The 10,056-nt window shown below is 32.3% G+C and overlaps 1 protein-coding gene across 1 annotated transcript in view; it reads left to right on the forward strand.

The window, feature by feature from the left end:
• Positions 9,876-10,056, forward strand: part of LOC107606389 (protein MRG2) — a gene marked incomplete in the record, with an annotated part of 4,092 nt that continues 3,911 nt past the window's right edge. The window contains 1 exon segment of the mRNA XM_016308457.2: positions 9,876-10,056.

Here is a 10,056-nt window from a genome sequence, read left to right on the forward strand (position 1 = left end):
TGATGTAAAAAAAAAAAAAGAATAAAAATATAAAATCAAATTGCTATATTAATTAATTAACTTGGATTGGTCGAGTGGTCAGCTCACTCGTCCCTTTGAGCAAGTGTTGAGAGTTCAAATCCCGCCTTGTGCATGCAGCAACTTATTGACCAGCAGCAAACCCTTAAACGGAGCTTAGATCCGCAACGGATTAGTCTTTAACTTGTCGGGTTGGATACCGTTTGGGTAAACAAAAAAAAATTGCTATATTAATTTATAAAAAAATAAACTCTTATTATACATAATTGATCCTAAATACAACAATTTATTTTAAATTAAATCAAATTATTCTAAACGTATTTTGTTCCAAGCACATCTTTGCCGTTCTTATTTTATCTCTAATTGGACAAATATCAATATTCTAACATTTTTCTTTATATTGTTTGTGTATGTTAAATATTTTAAAAATGATTTATTAGTATCTTTATTTTTATCACTTTCGTTAGTAAATTTTCAAGGAGTTAACGAAAGATAATTTTAAGTAATTTTTTAAAATGCTTCAATCATGCATAGAATAGCATGAAAAGAATGTTAAAACAATATTAATATTCACTTTTTTTTTTAAACTTCGAATGATTGAAATAAAATTGCCTTTATCCTTATTTTAAAGGTTAAGACAACAAAGGTAGAGACAACTACACTACACCGGGGAAAAAACGTTCTATATTTTCAATCAAGATTCTTGTCAAAAGTTTGAGGAAACCCATCCAAATGACGTAGACATATACGCTCTTATAAATAGCAGAAATAATTCATCCAATTAATCAACTTTCTGATAATTTTTTTCTATAAAGTTACAAATAACAACAATGTATTAGTCACAGTTCATTTGCGGAATTATGCAATTGAAGATGGCCTTTTCCAGAAGTTATACCATAAAATCTAAATTTTCACCTGCAGGATCTAAAAGCCTAAAACATAAACCGACTATGTGCTAATACAAATACTTCATGCACACAAATTTTTTTTTTCAACTTTTTCCCACTCAATCTATACAAGGATATCCGTTAAAAAAAAATAATAAAATAAAATAAAAACAAAAAACAAAAAACAAAAAAGAAGCTTAAAATATTCTATGCAAACAATCTTAGCAAGTGTTTCTAACAAGAGTCTTTAAAGTAAATTACTTGTGCTGATTAATTTATATTTCACATGATACTTATTGTGGAAAATGTTGAGTAAAAATATATAATTAAATCAATTAATGTCATTTAACTAATAAAGTTCGATCAAATAGCTTTAACCTAATTTAGCTCCACGTGTTACTATTCCTAACAAACTTTTAACTTAACACGCGAATATATAACTGCTTTTTTCAACCGGATTTTGTTTTCTTTTTTGAATTTTTTCTGCGTTTTCTACGTTCTCTTCCTTCTCTGTGTTCTCTTCATTCAAGATCAATACTTTTTTATTTGATTTGAAGATTTAGATCAATCTTTTTGAAATCAAGTAGTGAAATTAGCTTTGCACATATATTTTGTAACACCCTACCACACAGAATTTTATGTTTAAGCAGTAAAATAGTAGTTGTGTGGTATTACGACCTTTAAAATGAAATATATATAACAATAATAATAAAAAGGAGATAGTATACTAGGAGCCTTGAAAAACGGTAAAGCAAAAATCGCAAAATAAAAAGCGCAACGCTCAGAAGTACAGATTACTTGCGTGAGAAGAAAACTAAAGTTCGTTAGCATATGTATACCAAAGACAAGAGTAGAGGTTCAAGAGTACAAAATATCAAGCTCCTGACTCAGCCTACGAAGTCAAGGCTGACCGAAGAATATTTACATACATATATATATATATATCCCGAAATCCAAAATACACATATAAAACCCTGGTTCTCCATAATTCTCTAAGAGGAGCAAAATAAATAAGTATATAAGAGGAGATCTATGTTTACATATATCAAAATAACAAAAAAAATCATAAAATGAAACCACTTCGCTGTAGGAGCTCCAAACGCCTAGCGAGGCGCCGCTCGACCTACATCTGAAAAATAACAACACAGTATGGAATGAGAACCGAAGGTTCTCAGCATGGTAAAAGTATCACGCATATAAGATATAAGGTCCTGGAAATTCCAGAGGCAATCCTAGAACGCCGACACTCAGATTACAAAGCTTAAATTACTAAACAGAAACCATAAAAGGTGGTCTTCTAAGGATATCTAAGCCTAGTTTAAACTTAACCTTAACACTAAGTCTTTTCACATTTCTTCCGTTCCTCCATCACCGGTGAGTTTGCAAAGACAGACAAACAGACAATTGCAAGCACAAGTAGGAGACAAGTAGTGCAAGTAGCAAATATAACAATTAACATAATATAATCAATTAGGCATTTTCAATTAATTAATAGTGTAAACCCTGCTAAATTAGCATATAATTAGTCAATAAATTAAATTTTAATAAAGAAAATTAGAAATAAAAACTTAATAGTAAAATAGGATAGAGCCAATTAAAACGAGAATTTTGACACTAATTTCAAAAAATTCGGCCAAAGATTTAGCCGAACGGACCGAAACCGGTTGAAATGGGCCCAAGGCCCAATTCAGCCCTGAAGGTTGTGGTAGGCTTAGAGAAGGGGGGGTTGAATCTATGCCTTCCTTTTAATTACTGTTGTTACCCTTTTAAAACAGGTTTGCAATTCTGATTCTGTTTTAACTTAGCAGCGGAAATTTATGAGACAATTTATTTTTGTCTCATGAATATCAGAAAACAGAACGCTTTCTCAGAACAAACACCTCAGGTTCACTGGTTTTCTCTCCTTGGTTTCTGAATGAACAGCAAACTCCTTATATCTCCTTGCATGTGGCTGAGTTCATCTTCCAAGGTCAACACCTTGAGCCTTGAGCTTCACCAACCCACCAGCTTACTTTTTCTTCTGAAGCATCAAAATAGAACCTTTGCTTCTGACTCTTCCAACTTGACCGAAAGCCACAAAACAGTAACAATAGAACTCTTCTTGTGGTCAACTTGATCTTAGCCATTGATAAACTACTTGGTCCCCAAGTATCACTTGTGACCGTAGATGTGAAGCAGAATAGGGCAGAGACCAACTTTTCCTTCAAAGCCATTTTCGGGTAGTGCAGAGAGTTGGGAAGAAGGGATGAAGATTTGATGCATGTAAGATGAGATGGATTACCTTTCTTAAGCTTGATTTAGCTTGGGATTTCTGTTTTAGCTTCTGTGCTTCAAGCTTCAACTCTCTCTCTCTTGCTTCTTTGGTTAATGGCTTATGGAAGAAGCTTTTCTTCTCTTTCTCTTTCTTGCTTTTTTCTGAAATCTTGATGTGACTTGATTAGAGGAAAGAAGAACGTTGCTTTTGGTTAAGCAGGAGAGAGGAAATTTCAATTCTGAAACCGGTTCGGGCTTGGATTGGGTATTAGTATGTATGGCCCGATTTAATTTCTTTGGTTTCTTCCTTTGATTTTGCTTGGGCTCTATGTTTTGCTTTCAGCCCAATATTCTTTGCTGAATGCTTTTTATTCCATTTGGGCTATTAACATTTGGCCTGCAACAATAAACAATTAGTTAATAAGTAGATATAATTAATCAACACTAATTATTTATTTTGCTCAAAAATAATGTTTGTCATCATTAATTAATTTAGTTAATTTCTTAACTCAACAAGCCCAATGCCCCTAAGTGAACTCAGCTTCCCCTTCCTCCCTTCTCATCATTCACGCAGCAAACATTAGGGAAGGGGAAATAGAGCTTTCAAAACCCTAACCTCCATTTCAAACCTCCATATCTCTCCACTCCGAGTTCCGATCGCCGCACCGTTTGCGGCCAGGCGACCACCGCGTCGAGCTCTATGATTCTACCGGAATAATTTTATAGGTTCAATCTAGCTTGCAGAACTTTTTGGGTTTGGTCCATTTGATCCGTGGGTACGGTTGTGTATATGTAATTGGAGATTGAAATTGTGAACATTGGAATCTTGGTGGAGGTTGAGTACTTGTGCTTTGGTGAGTTCTTGAACCTTGGGCTGTGTTTGGGGCAAAAGGTCTTGGTGAGTTGTCTTGGAAAATATGTGGAAAATGGCCAAGGTATGGTTTAGGTTTCATGTATATAATATATAATGTTCTGTGAAGACTTAGGCTAGTTGACTATAAGATAGAAATGAATGTATGAGCATGTAAATTGATTAGTGCTTTATGGTAAATGTTGAGTTTTGATTTAATGGTTGATATTGAAGTTGGACTACTAAGTGATGAACTAATGATGCTTGTGATTTGGGAGAAGAAATGATTATGAATTGTGGTGGTGTGTTGTGATTGTTGTAATTAAAATTATAAAATTTAGGTATGAGATTATGTATATATGGATGTATAATTGATTGAAGCAGGTTATGGATGATTTTGGTAGAATAAATAGTGTGTGGCTATGTTGGATGTATGTGATGAAAGTATGATTTGTGTTTGGTTTAGTGAAAATTGAGGTTGGAAACTTTTTGAGAAAATTTGGTTTTTGGCCGAACTTCGGCGAGCCAAAACTTGGCTTCCGGACCCCCAAAAGATTTCAAACTTATTTTATGTAAAAATTGGGTCCGTGAAACTTACACCGTTCAAAGAATGGATGAAAAATGATTTAAAACAAAAAACTTATGCGTGTCGGAAGTTTGAGGTTAAAAACTAAAATTCTGCAGCTTTTGTAACTTAGTGAAATTTTTGGAAAAATGCATTTCCACGTGTACGCGTGACATGAAATTTTTGCGTACGCATATACCCCCTTCACGGACAAACTCTACTGCCTGGTTTACATGCGTACGCGTAATCAGGGGATGCGTACGCGTCTTGGCCTAAACGCGTACTGACGCGTACGCGTGGCCCTGTTTTCAGCAAAAATAGATTTTGTGTTTTAAAGCTCAAACTCGAACCTCTAGATTTCTATTTTCATTTTTTTAGTCTAAATATTGTTAGTAAGCCTAGTCATAGAATGAAGTTAGGAAATTGTGGTAACTTGAAGGTAAAGAAAGATTCTTTTAAAAAGGTAATAAGTGATCAGAGGAGATGGTATTTGATCGATAAAGATGATGAGAATGGTATATGAGGTAATTAAGAGAGTAAAGTGACATTGATAATGATGTGTGAGACACTTAAAGATGTTAAATAATTAAGAATGATGAGATAAGATATGAATCACTGTGAAATTGAAGATGATAAATCGTAAGAAACGATTGAATAACTTGAGCTTGGGGCGTTGTCTCCCCATGTCAGTCAGAATTTTTTCCGTGGTTATTATTGAACTTGGGGTAATATTTTTCTCATATCAGCTTGGGACATTGTTTTTTCCATGTCAGCTTGGGGTGTTGTCTCTTCTCTCCATGTTAGCTTGGGACTCTTTCCATGGATATTATTGAGCTTGGGGGCGTTCTCTTCCCCATGTCAGCTTGGGGATTCTCCCCATGGTGTATTTTTGAGCTTGAGAACATGTCGGGATGGCTACGTAATCGACAGTTGATATCAACAGCCGTAGGACAGGCATACATCATGTGCATATTGTTTGATTTGCTTGCTTGTGAAAAAGTTGCAGAATTTCATTTTTGGACCCTAAACTTTCGACGCGCATAACTTTTTCGTTTTAAATCCTTTTTCTTCTGTTCTTTGAATGGCGTAAACTTCACGGACCCAATTTTCATATAAAATAAATTTGAAATCATTTGGGAGTCCTGAAGCCAAGTTATGCTTCATCGAAGTTCAGCCCAAAATCAGTTTTACTCAAAAAGCTTCAAACCTCAATTTTCATTAAACCAAACACAAGTCATACTTCCATTACATATATTTAACATAGCTGCATGCCATTTATTTTACCAAAGTCATCCACAACCTGCTTCAATCAGTTATACATCAATATATTAATAATCTCATACCTAAATTTCATGATCTTAGTCACAACATACATCAATATACCACCACAAACTCCTATCCATTCTTTTTCCCACTTTACAAGCACCAATAAGTCATCACTTAACAGTCCAATTCCATCATCAACAATTAAGCCAAAACTTAACCTTTATCATTAAGTACTAATCAATTTACATGCTCATATATTCATCCATATTTTATAGTCAATTAGCCTAAGTATTCACAGAACATTATATATTACATACGTAAAACTTAAACCATACCTAGACCGATTTCCACGTATTTCTCAAGGCAGCCCACTTAGGCAAAAAGGGCAAGGCTTCAATTTCCAAAATTCAACTCTGACACCCACCAAGTTCTCAAATCAAGCTTCTAATGGTTCCAAGGATTCCATATCATGCATACATACACACCTAACACATATATATGTACGTATACCCAAAAACTCAATATTCAACATAATCAAAATAAGAAATGACTAGGGTTTAGGATCCTTGCCGTACCCACGGACCAAAAGAACTAAAACCAACAAGTTCCGCAAGCTAAATTAAACCTATAACATCAAAGTCAACAAATTCTCAACATGTACGCTCAAGGTTTTCGAAAATCAAAGGGATAGAGCAACTAGAGTGAGAATGAGGCTTACCTATGAAATTGTTCCAGTAGATTCGTAGAGCTCGACGCAGTGGTCGCGTGGCCACAAATGGTACGGTGATCGAAATTCGGCATAGCAAGATATGGTAGTTTGGATGTGGTGTTAGGGTTATGTCTTCTTCGCCTTCACCATGAACATTATTTCAGCGTTATGCTGAATGAAGGGAAGAAGAATGCTTCTTCTTTAGTTATTTGGGCTGACTTGTTGGGCCTTGAGTCCAGTTCAATCGGTTCGGTTCGTTCGGCCCAATCTCAAGTCAAATTCTTTGAAATTAATGTCAAAATTTTCGTTTTAATGAGCTCTATTCTAATTTAATATAATATTCACATTTTTAATTTCCTTCATTAAAATTTAATTTATTCACTAATTATTTACTAATTTAACAGAGTTTAGATATTTCGTTTTCGAAGACAAGGAATGATTCAAGTTTAGACTATTAATTGAACTAGGGCGAATTAAATTATTGTTTTAAATCGAATCAAGTAGTTGAAGTGTGGTTTGAATCTAGTTAATATAATTTGTTAGCAGTTTATGATTCTGTAGTTGAATAATTTCGGCGTAAAAACTAAGAAATTTGTGTTATTTTTAAGAATTTTCTGCATAATTCAAAACTTATCCTCTTCCTCTTCCTCCTCCTCATCTTCTGCTTCTTCTTCTTCTTTTTCTTCTTCTCTTTCATCTTTTTCATCATCAACATCTTTTTTTCTTATTCATATTTTCCTTCTTGTTTTGCATTCTTGTGTTTCTTCTTATTTTATTCTCTTAACAAGAATAAAATATGAAAAAATCAAACAAAAAAGAAGAAAAAAATATATAATGCTGTAAAGTTACAAAGAAGATGACGAACCTACATTCATTCAACTAAATAAGATTACAATACATTACAAACATGTTCATTCAAGTCTAATATTAGAAGCAATGTTCCTAAAAAAAGAAATAAGAGCAACAACAAAAAGAAAGAAAGAAAGAAAGAAAAAAATGCAGCATTGAAAAAGACATTTTTGTGCTTTTGTAGCAAAATTTTGGTATAAAAACTAAGAAATTTATGTGTTATTGTTAAGAAATTTCAGTGTTATTTATCCAGATAAATTCTGTATAATTCAAAACTCTTCTTCTTTCTTCTTTTCATCTTCTGCTGCTTTTTCTTCTTCTTCTTCACATTCTTCTTTTTATTTTATTTTTTCATAATTTTTCTTGTTTCACTCTTTTAAAAGGAATAAAACCAAAAGAAAGAGAAGAAAAAATTAATCCTGCAAAATTATTAGAAAGAAAAAAAAATACAACAACAACAGCAACAATAAAAGAATGACGATAGAAAAAAAAATATACAAAAAAGACCGAAAAATATAAAGAAAAAAAAATATGAATGTTTACGAATTGGAGCGTGTATTCACGCTTTCATTATTAAATAGAATGCTATGCTTCTAGGGACGGGGTACCATAATTTGGTGTCAATTATGACATCCACTAAGCATTGCCAACTTATAATTTTTAGCATGTCTCAGAAAATGGATCACAATCGCTACCTCACAAACCAAATGGGGTGGTGCGCATGCATGAAGAAAATGAACATTAAATCTATAATGGCTACAATGCAATAATATCAGTATATCACTATTGCCAAGCTGCTTATAATAAGACACTAGAAACTACAAATTAAAGATACCTGCTTATTGCTTAATAAGCTGGAGGCCAATTCTACATACAAGACCAACCCTACATCATTATATTCTAAAGTTACCATGAAAAATCAATACAAATTAAAGCAAGTAGAACTGTGCTCTGCGCTTAGCATTAAGCGAGAGATCTGTATCCTATATATTCAAAGGTGGTGTAGTATTTACTGCTTGACAAACTAAAATTCCGGAAATTAATTGATGGACCTTGGATTGAAATGACAAAGCCACTAGTCTTTTTCTTTCTTGATTGACCCCCTTTAATTTCTCTAATAACAAACATGCTGGGCTGTACCCAAAAGTTAATATCAATCTATCGTAGTCAAAAAAAGATCGCAATAGGAAAAATATACAAACAAAATGATAAAATAAGTTTGATAATTGTTCATAAGTTTAATAGCGCAATTTTGTTGCTAACGAAGTTTGTAGAAATATGATGTTCATAAATAAATAAAGAAAAATGATAGGATTAGTAGAATTTATTATTTTTAATTATTATTTAATTATTAATTCAATTTTTTTTTGTCTAAATTTTTAATTTAGTAATCTAATATCATGTTTTTAAATGACTGATGATAAAAAATAATAAATTTTTGACAATTCCTAACATTTTTCGTATACCAAACTTAAGGTAGCGTTTGATGGAGAGACAGAGACGAAAATACTGATACTAAGAGACAGAGACTAAGAGACAGAGATTGAAATAAATTTCAGTATTCTGTTTGGTACAAAGTGGGAGACAGAAATTGAAACAAGAATGAAATTCTAATTTAATTTATACAAAAATAAAATTGGAATTAATTAATTGAAATGAAAGTATTTTAAGTATAAAATGTTATTAAAGTTTCAGTCTTCATCTTTAAAAATTTTAGTCCCTGTGTCTCTACTTTTTAGAGGTATTAAAATACTGAAATTTTGGGGACATAGACAAAAATTTTAGTATCAGTCTCTGAACCAACAAACATAATACTCAGTGTTAGTCTCTCAATCTCTATCTTAGTATCTCAAAATAAACGCTACTAAGGCCCAGTTTGGGTAACTAACTTAATTAAGCTCTTTTTGATAAAATAACTTAAACAATAAATGACTCTGTTAAAAGTAACTTATTTGTGTTTGGATTTTTAATTCTAAAAGTGCTTATTTTAAAGAAATTTAATGAAAAGTAGAAGTATTATGAGAGAAGTCATTTTTTTTAACTTCTCTATAAGCTCCAAAATAGCTTCTTAGAAAGTTGCAATTTGATTTTAAAAATTGCACCCGATATTAATACTACTACTTTTTATAAGTCAAAAGTAAAAAAAAGCTACTTCTAAAGTTTCCAAACGGACGCTAAGTTTCCATTGCCCAGCCATTTGTAACTTCTTGAGTAGATAATTTAATTTTATAAGCTTAATACTTACTCGTTAATTGACTTATATTAGCAGAGATAATAACAATAAAATTTAATTTTAATTCATTCTTAGTATAAAATAATTTTATATATGTATCTAATTATATAACATTACATTAGTTAAAATAACTATCTTTTACATTTGCTATCTGAATAATCATCCCAAGAACGAATGTGATTATTCGAGTATACTTTACAAAATACATCAAAATAATAATAATAATAATATCTTATTTCCCACAGGAAGCGGGGTTTTTATGGTTATGTTCTTACTTCTTACAGCCCGAAAGATGCGGAAGAAATGAAATCAGGAATTTAGGAAGAAAGAAAGAAATCCGTTTGAGTAGCGAATACTGAATAACGAGTGAGTAAGAAGAAACTCAGAACCAACGAAAAGAGAAGATCGAGATTTAGATTCAGAGCG

The sequence above is a fragment of the Arachis ipaensis genome, chromosome B07 (genome assembly GCF_000816755.2).
Source record: "Arachis ipaensis cultivar K30076 chromosome B07, Araip1.1, whole genome shotgun sequence".
Classification (NCBI taxonomy): domain Eukaryota; kingdom Viridiplantae; phylum Streptophyta; class Magnoliopsida; order Fabales; family Fabaceae; genus Arachis; species Arachis ipaensis.